This window comes from Tauraco erythrolophus, chromosome 5 (genome assembly GCF_009769465.1).
Source record: "Tauraco erythrolophus isolate bTauEry1 chromosome 5, bTauEry1.pri, whole genome shotgun sequence".
NCBI lineage: Eukaryota > Metazoa > Chordata > Aves > Musophagiformes > Musophagidae > Tauraco > Tauraco erythrolophus.
In genome coordinates, this window is record NC_141469.1 from 26,197,564 (window position 1) to 26,214,565 (window position 17,002).

Sequence of the window (17,002 nt, forward strand, 5' to 3'; positions counted from 1 at the left end):
GGCGTTTTGGCTATGGACTAATTTATGTAATTTGAATTGTTTATTTTTTGCATTAAAATTGTGCTTCATTTAAATGAGGACCTTATTATGCTGAACAACATACAGCTAGTGCATGATAGACCCTTACAAAAGATATAGATGAGGTAGAGAAAGTAGTGAAGGCTCAGTTTAGTGTCACAGTATAAGTCAGAAGCAGAGATTAAAATTGAAGATGTGACTCCTAGACAAGTACCTGACTAACCTGCATCCCTTCCCAACTCTCTTTGAAAAAAGAAAGAATTACCAGATAAACTTTAATAACATTACAGTAATTTTCTTCAAATATGTTTTCTATCTTGGTTTGACTAAATCATTCTTTCTACCCCTTTAGACCATCCCTATTAGTCTAAAATGCTCATCTTGAAAACAGCTCTTCAGATAACCAGTGAGTTATTGAAAGATAAGTTTTATAAACAAAAATGTGGGCTCAGGCTGCCACTGGAAAAGGGAAGATCACCGACACAGGCATGATGATGCATTGCTGAAGCAGACTACTAAGGGCAAGGAAAGGTTAGACATGAGGAGAGACAGAATGAGAAACCAAGACCCTACTTGCCAATAAAGGAGAGCAATCTGTTGCACAAGGGGAAATTTGCTCCAAGGAACCCTCTCACTCTTGAGATGTGGTGGCCCTGGCGTACTCTTCACCTCGTCTTACCTTCTCAGCATATAACCACATTGCTGCTCAAAGCAGGTTATGAAAGAAATACTCAACCCAGGAGGCTGTAAACATGACAGTGCAGTATTCCCAGACCTCTGCGGTACTTGTCTAAAGTTATGCCTATGCTATTAAATAAAAGAGCTTGTTCTCTGTCCTTGAAACCCAGTGGTATGTCATGACGGCTAAACTGTCTTCCCTCCTTTGAAAACAGAGTTTCTTCGTGTCTGCTGAATACTAATAAACATCTCCAGCCCATGCTATCCTGAAAACCATGTTTGGGCACTGGTTGGGAGAACACTTACTGACACAGGCCAAAATCATGCCAGGTAGCATGCAAATAATTAAGCAGCATGAGCCATCACAGGGTGGTTTTGAAGGCTGCTCCCTGGTCCTGATTATTTAACTAGTGTGAACACAGTGACTGTTCAAGGTCTTAGGAGATCGGGAGCACAAGTGCAAAAAGTCACATCTGAACATTGGGCCATAAATCATAATTGAGCTGGAGGCTTCTGTCTGGCCCCATTTCAACAACTGACAGATGGCAACAAAAAAGAAGTGGTTGTTTATAAAAATGCCTGAGGGAAAGGAAAGCGCAGAGCAAAGGAGCGTGGGCTAGAGACCCCCAGGCAGATCCCAGCAGACCAACACATCCACGGCAGCCTGATGCTGGCCAAGCAAAAGGCCAAGTTTTCAGCATCATGTTAACATGGTGTTGACAGCACCACTAAAACAAGGAGGGGTTTCTTTTCTACCTACTTTCAAGTTCCAGTAAGGATAATGACAAGAAATGAGGTGTCTATTTGTCCTGACTGTATTTTGAGGCACACGGACAGAGCCAGCTCCAACCCAGAAACAATGTGCTGGTGCAATACATCTGCTGAGGGTTGTGCTACCTTAACACTGCAGTATGTCTGTCTGCTCCGCTCAATATCTCGCTTTACAGCAGTCTAAATCAGAAGGAGCAGAAATCTCATAACAGAGGGATTTTGCACTCGTAAGTTTTTAAACTTAAGTCATGGAAGCAAGCAGTATTCTGCCTCTCTATTTTTTTTATTTCTTTTTTTTTTTTTTTAGAAGAGGTGTTTACCTGAACTGAACCTGATTTCCAGACCCTTTCAAAGTCCTCTAACAAGAAACTTACGGAGTCAGTGCCTTCTAAGATAAAATAACCCTAACTGAGGCCAGGAGGTAGGAGTCAAGTCCAGAGGATGATTTCTTTCCAGAACTCTGAACTACCACCTCTTTATTACACTTTTCCTGCACCATACTAAGCAGGAGGCATGAAACTCAATAGGGATTTCGATTACGCTCTTGCATAAGGACCACTTATAAAACTCTGCACTTGCCACCACACTGCTAGTTTTCTTAGCGGTAGACTTATCTTCCCACTGCCCTTTTATTCTGAAAAATAATAATTTATTACTTGCTGTGCAGATCTTCTCTTCCACCATTTTCAGTGCCAGACACGATATTAGCCTCCTGGCACAGTGAGTCTCAATTGCCAGGTGTTTGCCAAAGCACTGTGATACTGAATATCAGTGGTGAGGCTATTTAGATTGATGGAAGGGCTTAACAGATGGACGGGTGTGAGAAGGTAGGAGACTTGCACTCTATAAAGTTAAACGATTGCTCAGAAAGTGTCTCTAACAGGATATGATGCAGACCACAAACAGCTTTCAGGCTTCAAACCAAGGTTAGAAATCTTGAAATTTCTGCCTAGTATGGCTACCAGAACATTAAAAAAAGAGATATTTTAAAAGCAGAGGAAGTGCTATTTGAACTGGATTGCATGAGTAATGGAGCTTGGGGAAAAGATGATCTGTCCATAATAATTTGCGTGACTTGGCATAAGCCTGGGGTCTCACCTTGTCACTCACCTGCCATTGGTCTGAGAATGGGATCGAGTCCTGGTGAAAGGAGTGCTATGCCATTTCCCAAATAACATATCTGAAGACTTTTTTCAAAACAGCAGGGTTGATCTCTGTCACAGGCCCATCTTGATCACACCACCATGTGTTACCCTCGAAGATGCATCTCCCTCTGGTTTCTTCCACAGGCACATTGCGCCTTTACCATACCTGTATGTATTTGCAAACTGTTCAAAGATAAAACAGGAAACCACAGGTAAGGCTAGATAATTCATACAATTCAAAGAAGGCATAAACCATGGGCTGTATTTATATCACCTCATACTTGGAAGTAGATATGGCGAAGTAAGGAAAGTAGCATTTATGGTGTCTGCAAGCTACATCTGTGGTTTTGAGCCAATAAACTAGTTAAGCCTTACCCTATCTGGAGTCATATTCTTGTCAAGACAGCCTTTCATTGTTCTATAGACTATGCTACAGGTAGCTAAAAAAATGCTCTTTGATGGACATTTTTGTCAAACTCCCCACCGAACACATATTTAGAAAATAGCAATGTGAATCAAAAATATGTGGAAGACTATAACTCATTCCCTTTCAAGGCTATAGACTGAACAGTGCTCAACAGGTGTTGCATCACGTTATTCTGGAAGCATGCTTATGGCATTAGCCCTAGACCTGCTTTTAATACTGTGCTCTACCATTGGCATATAGAATCATAGAATGGTTTGGGTTGGAAGGGATCTCAAAGATCACCTAGTTCCAACCGCCCTGTCATGGACAGGGACACCTTCCACTACACCACGTTGCTCAAAGCCTCATCCAACCTGGCCTTGAACACTTCCAGGGATGGGGCAGCCACAACTTCTCTGGGCAACCTGTTCCAGTGCCTCACCAACCTCAGAGTGTCCTTTGTGCTCAGTCTCTTTTCAAACCAACTGTAGATCCATAATATGGGCATCATGATTACTTCTCTTCCAGGAGCATATTGAAATCTAATATTTTGTAGCCCTTGATTACAGCTGGTCTCAACTATCCATTGATCTCTTGATCAAAGATGTCAAAATCATATGATAGCCACAATAGGCACATATTGGAGGTAATCTCATAATTTTTGGTGTGTCCTAGGTTACAATTTAAGATGTGCCCGAAAGTATGTATTCTATCACCATCTTCATGAGCTGTTGAGACCAGGTGGGGCAATGTTTCCCTTGCCTCCTCCTTCCAATCTTCTGTTAATGGGCCCATCAGTGCCTTGCCGCATGACTCATGGATAACTCCCTCCAGGAGCCATCTCTGTTTAATGGGCAATCAAGGATCCACCGCCAGACTCACGGAACATCAGCCCCATGGGGAGATGCTCCAGCCGGGAGGGGAGGGGGCGCCTCGCGACTGCGCCCGGGAAAGCGGCAGCGGCCGGTCGAGCTCTGGCAGTCACCGGGGGCAGACGGGCACTGCTCGCTGCTGGGTGACTGGTGGGAACAGAGCAGCCACTCGAGGCCCGCTGTGTGCCTTCCTCTCGGACCTGGGGGGCCTGGGTCGGTCGGCATTGACACTGCAAAGGAGCAGCTTTTCTTCCCCACTGGATTCCCAGAGGAGCAATTTTCCTTCTCCGCCGGGTTCCCGGAGGAAGACCGGGCCCACCCGCAGCACGGCCGGAGCTGCGGAGGCGGCCCGCGCCCTTCTGCCGGATCGCGGCTCCAGCGGAGCCACGGCTGCCGTTCCAGGAGGGCTGCGGCCACCATTCGATCGGACTGGTGCCAGCACCCTGACCAGCAGGGTGTCAGGTCGTATTCTGACTCCGTCAGCGTTTTGTTTTTGGTTTTGGTTTTTTTTTTGTACTATTGCATTTGTGGTTTTTTTTTTTCCTTCTCTTTAATTTTCCTAGTAAAGAACTGTTATTCCTACTCCCGTGTCTTTGCCTGAGAGACCCTTAATTTCAAAATTCCAGTAATTCGGAGGGAGGGGGGTTTACATTCTCCATTTCAAGGGAGGCTCCTGCCTTCCTTAGCAGACCCGTCTTTTCAAACCGAGACATGGTGTCTGCCTCAGTTATCGATCTATAAAATAGTGTTTTCTTGCTTTACAGGGCTATAGGGAGAATAATTGTATATTATAGGGATAGAATGGATGTCAACGGAGCATCAAGTCCGTTTTTCTTGCTTTACATTAAACATTAATGAAGAATTGTGAGGTGTTCTGATCTTACAGTAATGATAGACATGAAAGTACCTAAGATCCTTAGTAAGAGGAAGATATACCTTAACTCTACCACTGGGTTAATTTTCCAGTGACAGAATTTTCTTCTTTATAAATTAGATAAAACTATTTCAGGAAGGATCTGTAATTTATTAAAAAACACAAATATGGACAGTAATTACTAACAGTTCACAGCTGAGCTCTGAACAAAATATCAAAACAAGCTCTTTCAGAAATTTTTCTAATACAAGGTCCAGTATCATGAGATATTGTCATTAAGATCTGGGAAGATGGAGTAAAGAGCAGCCTTAGTGAAATTCATGGTCAGTCTAGGGCCAGGAGGGCAAGTGAGCTATTCTACTGACTGTAGAGTTAAATGGCTGTGCTATATGAATAATTCAGAAATTTAGAAGATGTGTCTAAATCAATCAAATCATTTGGGCAGATTTCTCTAAATAAATAAAATACCATTATCCCAATGTCTGTTCAGCCATAAGCCTAATGACTCCTATTGTCTTTTATCTAAAGGAATTTTCTTCTATGAGTGGTGAAGAGTGAAACAGAAAATCTTACTCTGAAAATCTACTGAAGGTCCATCTCTATAGTTTGTACCTTAATATAAGAATTTTCCATTATTGGCTTCACTTTATGTTTAGATTTAATCGGAATGTTTCAATTAGGCTTTAGAAGTACATGAAACATTTGAAGCATGAACATTTGAAAGATGCAGTAAGAAAGGCAGAAGGGAATGTCCTTATATATCTTGTTTCCTGTGTGCAGAAAATGCAATATATGTGCCTGAAGTGCCCCTATGTTCTAACATCGCATACCAGTCCTTTACAACTACTTTCTGTGTATGTAGTCATATATATATATGACTTCATCATAGTCTTATGGTGAAGGAGAGAGCACAATTTACACTGAGTGCTCCAGCTCTGTACTATGCCTTACACTCTAAGAAATTTTCAGACACAGAAGAATTATGACTTACAAGGCATGAAATTGAAAACAAAAAGCCACAGCTAAATTATTTGTAAAGTTAGTACTACAGAGATATAGATCCAAATCTTCTGCAGGCATAAACTGATGGAGCTCTTATGTCTTCAGTGGAGCAATAATCTTTCCCGCATGCAGCAAATTATCCTTTCCTTCTTGCAAGGATAGTGCAGTAGAACAATCTAGGCAGCCAAGGCTACCTAAAATATGGGATCCTTGTTCAAGGTGAAGGCAGAGTTTCTGGATATGGCTGCATATGGAGTGTCCTAACCTCCCTCATAAAACTGTCCAAGTCATCTGCAGCTCTACAGAGGGTGCAAAGAAAGCAACTAAAAGGACTGAATTCAGTAAGTGTACAAAGGAAAGGGAAAAATTTTAGATTTTTTTTTTTTTTAAACTGTCATTCACAGCTCCTTAACAAGTTCCTAAGAGATAAAACACTTTCAAGTCTTACATTTTTTCATCTTTATCTCCTCCTCCTCCTCCTCCTTTTATGTACATAGCAGAGTTTGACTCTGAGGTACAATGTCAAATGATCTTTAATGCTTTGTAACCAAAGGCAGGAGAAGGAAGTTTTTCCTCACCCTTCTGCTATTCTTGAGACCTTCTCCAACTGTTCCATTTCTTTTTAAGACTTGTTGATCAGAAAAAGGAGCATTTCTGTATTTGAAGTAGGCTTAAAATGGGATGTTTCAACAACAAAAAGGCACACTTCACCTGAAGGTTGATTTCAAAAGGCACAGAGCCTTCTGTAAATGCATCAGGCTCAATGGGCATGTGGAGACATTCAGTGTGTTTTGCATTATGAATTTGACAGTTGTTTTACTATAACTCCTTGAAGAGTTTTTTAATGAAATTTTCTAGGCACCTCATAAAGTATTATTGCCACAGATCGATTGCTAGTTATTTGTTGGTTGTAGTAGAAAAGTTTCAGTATATCAAGATCAAGGAAGGGATTGTGACAGACACACCTGCCCTGATAAAGACCTGACAAAAGCCTGCAAAAACTTCCCTCCACAGCTCTTGTTACACCTACCTGGTGGTGTTCAGCATGTATACATTCCAGTTGAAAGGTGAAGAAGTTGGGGTCCTCAGTCAATGGGGAGGCCACATGACCGTATTTGACCACAGATCAGATTCAACTAGAGTGTAAACAGAGCCCCACTGGAGAGCCATTTTGAGTTGGTCCTCCTTGGAGCAGTGGGTCTGTGGTTGGCGACTCTCCCCTTGGGTTGGAAAGCTGCCCAAAGCAACTCCTTGAGATTGAAAGCCCTCCCTTATTTAAGATGAATAATTGTGCATTTTGGGTCATCAGCCATAAACCTTAAGAATTATTAAGTCAATTGCATAGTTTTAACTCCCTAACAATATTGTGAACCTATGGATTGTTAATGTTTGTTGGAGTCTCAAAGTGGTTTCAGTTAGGGTAAAACTTGGTTTGATTTTGTTACCATCTTGTAAAAAAATAAACCCCATTTCTAGTTTGTTAGTCAGTCTGGCTTGGTTTTGTGAGGTTCTGCAATGGGCATCAGCCTTGTCCCCTACATGCAACTTCAAGGAGGAGCTAAATAAGGGCCATATTGGCTATAAGTAGTTTAACAGTAACAACAGTCTGAGGTTGTTGGATCCCATCTCCTTGCCATTTCCTTCATGAGAGAAACATCCAAAGGAAAAACTCCCTTTTTGAGGGAAGAGAAAAAAAAGTCAATTAATCTGTTTGATATCATTGTAATTTTGAACAATTTCAAAGAAATTACAAGTTCCAACCTGGTGCTGCTGCCTCCAGCGGTTTTCAAATGGCGTTGTCTGTTACAAGGCAGTGATAGTTATTTCTACTCGCTTAATATCCAAGGTAAAAGTACTCATCCCTAACACATGTGCAGAGCAGAAAATACTCAAGCCATCAGTATTGCTGTCCTCAACCCAGTTTGAAGTTGCCCCTCCATGTGAGGCTACTGGGCAGCGCTGGGGGACGGTACAGGTGGCTCATGTGGGTGCAGTGGGCACCAGACACCCCACTGCTCCCTTCTCAGCTGGTTCAGAGAGTTCTGGTTGGTGCCAAAACACAAGCAAAAGTTCCCTAGCTATCCCACTAGAGAACCTGTGTATGTTGTTGAATGCCAAAGCCCAGGCTTAATCCTCTACTATATGACACCACATTTTTTTCTACGTCTTCTAGATTTACCTGACTAAGCAGAAATCAGGATGTGGATTTAGTACAAGTAGGACATACCCAACTGGCTTCTAACCAGCAAGCACAAGTGAGTTGAAAGCACGTTGGTAAGGATTTAAGGCTGTCTTCTCAGAGATTTGCTCAGAGTCCTGAGAGGTTTTAAACAGTTTGTACTAAATACTTTTTTTTGTCATGTTTACACTGTGACAGCTATGTCAAAGCCAACATGAGGAGCTCAGTACAGATGGCCATCGCATCTGTGAATAGAGTGGAAACAAATCCACAGAAGATAGATATTTAATTAGGGCAAATGGTGGGATTATTATTTTGCTGATTTACACACTCCCTGTACAATGACTTTGGCACTGACTGTGATCATTGTGAAAAGAGAGGGCTAAAGGACGTGCGGGGAACGTGTGTGAGCTCAAAATAATAAAAAAATAAAATTAAAGCATGGAAAAACTGATAAACTTCTCTGTTGAGGTTTTTATTGCAAAATTTAGAAGTGCCAAATGAGAAAAAAAATAGGTATATAATATCAAAATGTGCTTCACAATGCTATTTTTTCTTTAGGTGCATATAATATTCAACTCCAGCCACTGAGAGAGTCAGCATATTTTATTGTTATCACCATAACAAAAAAAAAGACAAAACTCCAAATTGGATTTTAAAGGAAATTTTAAAAAATGTGATTAAGAGAAGGCAAATATGCTGAAGAAATAAATTAAGCTAGAAATCACTTGAGATAATGATTTGCTTTGTTACTGTTATTGAGTGAACCAAACCCGTATTGTGAGTATGATACTAGAATCATGCTGGCCACATTGAGCAAGGTGTTACATGAATGCATAAAGGAGGAATTGCCATTTATAATCTACATAAATAGAGAAAAATATTTATGGAAAGGAAGTAATTTGTACAAGACTATATTCAGGACAAGAACCCAAATTTCATGAATGCTGAGAAGTGATCACGTTGCCCAGACACTATCCATCTTAGTCTTGTGTTGACCTTGCTACAGGTTCTCTTAAAACTTTCAGCTCACAAATACAATTATTCTGTTCACTATTAGCTGTCCTCTTACATTTATTCAAAATCCCTTCATTATATATCCTACATCTAATTCTGTTCTGTTCTATATTTTCTAAAATATTCTCATAATCTTTATATTCATCTGTGGTTGTTTTGGCTGGGAAGAGTTAATTTTCTTCATAGAACGTATGAGGCTATGTTTGGGGTTTGTGCTGAGAATAATGTTGATAACACACTCATGTTTTACTTGTTGCCAAGGAATGCCTACATTAAGCCAAGGACTTTTTCAGCTTCTCATACTGTCCTTGCCCTCCCAGCTTCTTCGCAGCTTCTTCTTCGCAAGAAGCTGGGAGGGAACATAGCCAGGACAGCTGACCCAAACTGGCCAGAGGGGTATTCCATACCATAAGATGTACTGCGTCCAGTTCTGGAGTCCCCAACATAAGAAGGACATGGACCAGTTGGAGAGGGTCCAGAGGAGGGCCACGAAGATGATAAGAGGGCTGGAGCACCTTTCCTATGAGGACAGGCTGAAAGAGTTGGGGCTGTTCAGCCTGGAGAAGAGGAGGCTCTGGGGTGACCTTATAGCGGTCTTCCAGTACCTCAAGGGGGCCTACAAGAAAGATGGGGAGAGGCTGTTCAGGAGGGCCAGTTGTGATAAGACAAGGGGCAATGGTTTTAAAATAGAGGGAGGTAGATTCAGGTTGGATATTAGGAAAAAATTTTTTACCATGAGAGTTGTAGAACACTGGAACAGGTTGCCCAGAGAGGTGGTGGATGCTCCATCCCTGGAGACGTTCAAGGCCCCGTTGGATGAGACCCTGAGCAACCTGATCTAGTTGGAGATATCCCTGTTCCTTGCAGGGGGGTTGGACTAGATGGCCTTTGAAGGTCCCTTCCAGCCCTAACCATTCTATGATTCTATGATTCTATGTCATGCTCAGGGGAGTTGGTCGGGGGGCAGTGATCGCTGCTCTGGGGCTGGCTGCGTGTCTGTTGGCAGGTGATGGGCAGTTGCATCACTTGTTTTTCTTGGCTTTCGTCTCTCTCTTTTTTTGTTGTTTTCCTTTTCATTACAATTTATTAGTATTAGTATCATCATTAGTATTTTATTTTATTTCAATCATTAAATTATTCTTGTCTCAACCCACAAGCTTTGTTACCTTTTTCCTCCGATTCTCTCCCCCATCCCACTTAGGGGTGAGGGATGAGCGAGCAGTGGCATGTTGCTTAGTTATCTGCTAGCATTAAACCACGGTATCATCAAGGCTTCTGTGAGAGGATGAGTTTCATGAATAAATATGAACTGCTTCACTTAACAATTGTCCTAACTAATATACTGTCAATGGAGCAGCTTCACGGGCAGCAGCATTTGAAAGCTGTTTATTAACAGGATCTATCCGTGGCTTCATCCTTCACTACTGCTTACTACATGAAGAGATGCATTATATTGAGCATTTCCTCAGTGTAAAGTCTCGTGTGGCAAGAGCAATTAAAGCATGCATTAATGCAATCTATTCCTCAGCTATTTTTTTTCTTGCCCTTCTTTTTCTCTTTTCTTTCCTCCTTCACTGCTATTTGACCTCCTGCAAAGGCATCATGCATGTGTCAGATGAAGATAACTGAAACACAACTAAACCAAAATCCTGCCTTAAAGAGCTGTTGGGGGGGCAGGGGAAAGAAATTTTATTTACTTCATTTAATAGACTTATGTAGCATGTAAATCAAGTGCATTGATGTAAAATGCTGACTGTAGACAGATAAAACTGTCACTCAGACAGTAAACTAGAATCTCAGATTAGATCTTAAACCAGTTTTTAAAATGAACTTTGGACACTTTATCCCTGAGTTTCTCATGTACAAAATTTTAATATGTATTCTCTCTTTCCTATTACTACTTTGAAAATATAATAATAAAATGAGGGGAAGGAAGGGGAGTGGGGGTGGGGTGACAAGAGAGAGAAAGGAGTGGGGGAGAAGAAAGTTGTAACCACCTAAATGGTGCAGTAGCAGCAAACTGTGCTGCATTGCAGGCAATTTGAGCCAGCTCAGGTAAGAACCTCTTGCTTTCTGAGCCCTGGGCTGGTGAAGGTTGAATATATTCAGCCTTTCAAATTCCTTCTGTGTCAGATAGACCCAGTGCAGAAAACTTTAATCCACAATAATTTAGATCAGTTATTTTCTCTAGGTTGCACGTAGATAATTTTTTGATATTGCTACAAACAGCTTGTTTCATTATTTTATTTTAGATGAAGGAAAGGTGAATATCAAAATGGAAGGGCTAGATTGTCAAAAACTTAAAATTTCTATAGTAGTTTTAACTGTTTCGATAGACCTCGGGTAATTTACAGCAGCCCTAAACCTACTTCCTTTCTTATTGTAATGTCCTGACAGATATGTTCAGCAGTTCATATACCAGAGGTATAAAAGGTGAGAACTGGAGATTTTACTGCCAAAAAAAATTAGACCTTGAAGTTAGAAAGGACACAGTGAGAAGGTAGAAGGAAATGGAAGAGAACAAGCGAAATATGAGTCTGTCTTCATGGATTACTTCCTTAATCTTGAACCATCTGCTCTGCTGATTTCCTGATGTCTTTATTAGAGCTTGCAACTTGTTGCATGAAATGGACTGGCAATTATGGTGTTAAATATTTCTTTCTAATGTTGCAGTCACAATTGCTGTTGAGATGCAAATTAAACAGCATGAACTCAGGTATTTAAACTTCATAAATTTTTGAACAGAATTTCAGCAATTAGAAAAAGGTGTATTTCATAGTAGCTCTTTCTGTAGGTCTTCTTTGCTTATTCAAACTGTTGTAGCTTTTAAGCTATTCTAATAGTCTCCATGCCTCTTTTGTATCAGAAAATTCAGTGTCCAGTCCCAGGAAGAACATGGAGTTTAAATTTGCTGCTCTACAACTCAGCCGAGAGCCTTACACCCATGCAGAGAATCCACCTCCCTAAAGTTGCTGAAGAAACCGAGGACATCTGCAATGGTCACAAATCAGCATGGCACAAGTGAAGCCAGCTGACTTCAGTCAAGCCTTAGCTTTCTTGAGATGTGGCCTGACATTGAATTAAAAGAGGATGCAGGATGCCTAAATCTCTGAAAAAAATTACATTTGGTTGCAAAAACAGCACCTGCACATGGATGCATTTTCTGTACTCAATCAGAGATGGGAAACAAGATTGTAAAAGTATCAAGACCTTACATTCAGTGAGAGCTGTGTAGTTAACTCCTTTAAATTCTTTACCTGATCTTTAACTTGATCTTGTTTCATAATTTGCATTAACTAACTGATGTTCCCAGTAAGACTGTTCAAGTGCTTTGCAGCTACAGACACTCAGTGATGCTTTCATGAGGACATGCCTGAAAATTGTCCAGGAGCATTCACTTACTCAAGTCCCTAAGAAGTGCCACTCAGGCAATTTGCTTTCAGTGGTGGATCTGGTGACAGTTGCTTATTCGTGAGGAAAATCAAGTTGGAAGTTACAGTGTAGTTTCAAAGCCCATCTGCTTCCATGAAAGGCTGGAGATCAAATGCAATCAGGTTGTCATTTGGATTTATCAAGGCTAAAGTAAAGAGAGATATGTCTTTATAATTCCTCACTTCTGTTCCTCTGAAATTGAAATGAAGGGTGTATAAAGGCAGAGGCTTCATCATATAGCACTTGCCAGGCTCCTTTCGTCAGGGTCCCAGCATCCCACTTTAATCAAGGAATATGAAGGTGTATCAGAGAAGAGTTTCCATGCAGGATGCCCATACTGCTTTACAAGAGCTAACATTACAGATCTCTGGTAGAGTCCCTCCTATGCTCCAGGTATGGGTAGGATGCGGTACAGGAGGAAGAGAGTAAGTAGTATGGACAAAGTCATGACAAAGCTGATGGCTGTTCCTTCACTTCTCAGGGCCAATTAGGGTTGTTGGTAGTGGAATGAAATTAGACAATACTATAATACACACTGGGAAGCTCTTGAATCCCTGGATACGGGATGTGCATTTTGTCTCACGTGCTTCTTGATCCCTAGGAAAGAAATTTTGTAGGTGATTTTTTAATCAATAGAGGACTTTTACTGCAGTTTTCCCCCATCCCAGTACTGTGGCATGGGAGAAATTGTAGTAAACATCTATAAAGTTAACTCTTGGAGAGCTAAGGAGACTGTACTGTATGGCAAGTGCCTGCCAAGATCCCCTCAAATCCCTTTGCTTCACAATCAGCAGTGAATTTAATTCATGGAGGGTGAAACATAGGGGCAGAAGCACTCTGCGCTCCTTCTCGCTTGCACTTTGCAGGCAATTCCCTCCCTGAAGTCTCCAAAGCAGTCTCTGCCACAATCTTCTGACAAGCCCTCACATGAGTCAGACCGAAGCTTATTTCATTTGCATGGGTGAGAACCTCTACATCACTGAAAGCAATTTGGTTATTTTCATTACAATTCATTGAGTTTTCAGTGGAGGGAGAAACAAAATTATATCATCTTTCTCATAGAATGATCTCTGCTTAGAATAACCTGTTTACTGTAATCAAATGCCTGGTAACAGATGCTGGATAACAAAAAAGAATAAAAGCAGCTCTCATCAAATGAAACGAGGGCAAAATCTCAAGTTTTGGAAGAAAGGATTGATTCTTGGTGGTATATACTCTATTTTCAAAATGGATAATATTTCCAGAACTACCAGATCAGTGGGATAAAATAAATGGTACACCTGACTTGTTGACAGAGGTGTTGGTCCTTTACTACAACTGTATTTAGGAACCTGAAGGTCTGGACTCAGCATCACAATGAGAAAAGATTCAGAAATGGCTTTAAAGAACTGAGAGGCCATTCTAGTGTTCTTGAAGAAGACATTAATTTTTATTAAACATAGAAAGAGCAGAATCAGTAAGTAATGAACCAATAAATGAGGTAGTCTGTGAAAAATGTGAAGAAAGTATCTCAAAATTATGTTTATCTGTTAGGCATTTGTAGCAGCTGAGGGGAAAACTGACCCATGACTCTCTAGGAAAGAGAGTTCTCCTTTTTTGTATCAACATATATCACATGATCACAGAAGAGGTGGGAAGTCAGATTTATGTCTCACAGGTCTCTTCTGCATAGTATTCAATGGATGTTCAGAAAATTGAAAACAATCACTCTACTGAGTCAAAGCTAAGACATCCTCCTCCTCACTCTTGTCCTCATCTCTTCTCTCACATAGAAAGCCCATTTTCAAGATTTTCCAACAAAATCTTAGCACCGGGTTTTATGTTAATGGGACAGCTATTGAATTTAGATTGCAGGTGGCTGACACAAAAAATTTTCTCAGAAATTTAAAAAAAAGAAAAAAAAAGAGTATCACAGAGATGGAGTTAGAGAAATCAGACTCTGAAGTTTTTGTTATAGTGCTCACCACTGCAATGCTCTTGTTTCTGCATGTTCCATTGGATTTTATGACTACTATCCACTGGAGCTGACCAGAGAACTATCTATATACTCATTTCTTAAAAACTAATAATACCGAGTTATATGAAAAGGCAAGGCAAGGCAAGAATTTGCCATGGACTGTTTCTGAATTTTTATATAAAATAATGGAACATCAAATGCTTTATTAAAGTACTGCTTCAGAACCTAGCTTTGGGGAGAGAAAGGAGTAATTAGAAAAAAGCTAAAGAACCTATTTCAAACATTGTCTATGGAAATATTTACTTAGAGGAAGAAAGAATTCCACTTCCTTTTTGTAAAATTTTTCATTACTATCTTACATGCACTATAAATTCCACCAGGAAAAAACTATTTTTTTCAGAGACACTTTTGACTCCTCCATATAAATCTTTGGTATGAGAACTGAGATTGTCTGCATATATAACTACACATCTTTATTTATGTGTCATCTACAAGAAAGAATGCAAAAATACATTGGTTGACTTCTTGAACTAATGTAGTGGCTAGCCACTACAGAAAACAAGATTGAATTGCAATAGTACATAAATAAATAAGAGAAGTGAATGAATCCAATCAAAACAATGATATTAATTCAGATAAATTTGGAGTATTTTGCTTGTAACAGAAAATATACAGAAAATTTTTGAGTCGTTATGGAAAAGATTTGCTATAAAATCATATAGAATCTACAGCATTTTAACTACATTTATAATGACTAACTAAGATAGAGGACTAAGGCTAGGATAAGAACTCCCTCCTTTGGAGTCCTTAAAAGTCTTCCTAAAAGACTTGTTCCATCTATTTCAAGAGTGGATAGACAAACTTCAGTGCACTGAAAAGGGGCACTGCAAAAGAGCTAGTACTCATTACTTAATCTTGGAAAAAAATCTAAGAATCTCTCAATGCTGTGCTACAGTAAGAATTTATCAATGCTGAGATGCACAAAATGCACAATAACATGAAGGAGGTATTATTCACCAGTGTGAATGCACCTGGAGACTACAAATGATATCTTTTCTGTTAGAATTCACCTGCAATCAACTTACCTCAATACAATAAGGTATAGTTGTCCTCCAAGTGGTGGTGATTTTCTGTCTGCCTTCCTAAACCCTCAGAAAGAGGTAAAGTAATATAATTTAACTAACTCTGCAATGAAAGATGGTTGGACTAAATCATGGGACTTTGTCTTTTTCGTCCACATTAAAAGCCCATGCAACTGCAGTGGTGACTCAAATAACCCAGAAGATAAGTAAAACAGTTTATCTTTGAAAATATGAGAAATATGTTTCTGGATAAGACCAAGAGTCCATCTGGTCCAGGACTATGTAACATGATAGACTTTAAGGAGAGTGTGGTCTGGTCACTTCTGACACTTCTCCAACCGACTAGGGATGTTAGAAACTGCATCCAAGTCTGTTCTTTTCAGCCTCTATTTACAGACCTGTTGTTCATGAAATTATATAATCTTCTCCTGAGTCTGAGAAGACTGTTTCCACAAATTCCTGTGACAAAAAAATTTTGTAAGTTCACTACCTGCTGAGTAAAGAAGTCCTAAAATCAACACCCTACTGATTTTACTGAGAGCCCATTTGTCTTCACATTGTTTAGAAACATGGACTTCTTGCTTGTAGCCTGATCGCCTATCCATTTCTGAAGTTACCTTCATTTCTAATGAACATAGCAGAAGCTGTGGGCTTTATTCTTATGTACCAAAAATACGGTGTTTAGGAAGGCGCCAGTCACAGCTGACAGCGTGTCAGTGTGTCCTGTCCTCGGAGGCTGTAAGAGGATGCATACCACTGACACAAGAGTCTGCCAACCTTCTTCTCAAAGCCGCGCATGCATTCAAGAAATCTTGGAACCAAGATGAAACACAAATTGATGCTGGAATTGGTAGCTTGGCTATTGTTATTAAACATAGATTTCTTTATCAAATATCACTGGAGAAAAAACATGATAAAGTTTAAGTTCACTTTAGAGTACTTTAATATGAAGGAAGGTTATTGCACAAAATGATTGAGGCCATCATAAAATGCCGTGAACCAGTAACACGTCGGCGGTTCAAGGGTGTGTTTTTGCTCTGATGTTCCCTGATTGCCCTGAGGACTGATCACCTACTCCGAGGAGCAGAGGGAGACGAGGTTTGGGCAGCGAGTTTCTCTTGATAGTGAGCCCTCTCCTGAAACCAATTGTGCAGCTTATCAAAATACTTAAACTAAAATTTCACAGTACTCTGAGCCTCATTTTCTGGTGTCTGAGTTGGTAACTCAGCATCTGATTCTCAGAAGAATTTTTGTGCACTCTAAGTCATGGTTTGATACAAAATAAGTGCTCCAAAATAAGTCTCCAAAGTGCTAATAACTTTGAAACTGTGTTCTTTAAATCAGACATCCCGAATAATCTGATAGTTTTATTTTCATCTGCCTCTTAGTTCTTTAACTTTATGATGGGAAAACTGTCCACTGTTAATTTCTTAGGGAAATCAGGAAGATACTTTCTTTCATGTTTGAGAAACACAGATGTGACATGGATGAAAAAACAAAAAGGCTGGTGAGTAATTAATAGTTCTGCCTTCAAAGCCAGGCAGGAAGAAAATGCACTTAACAATGAAG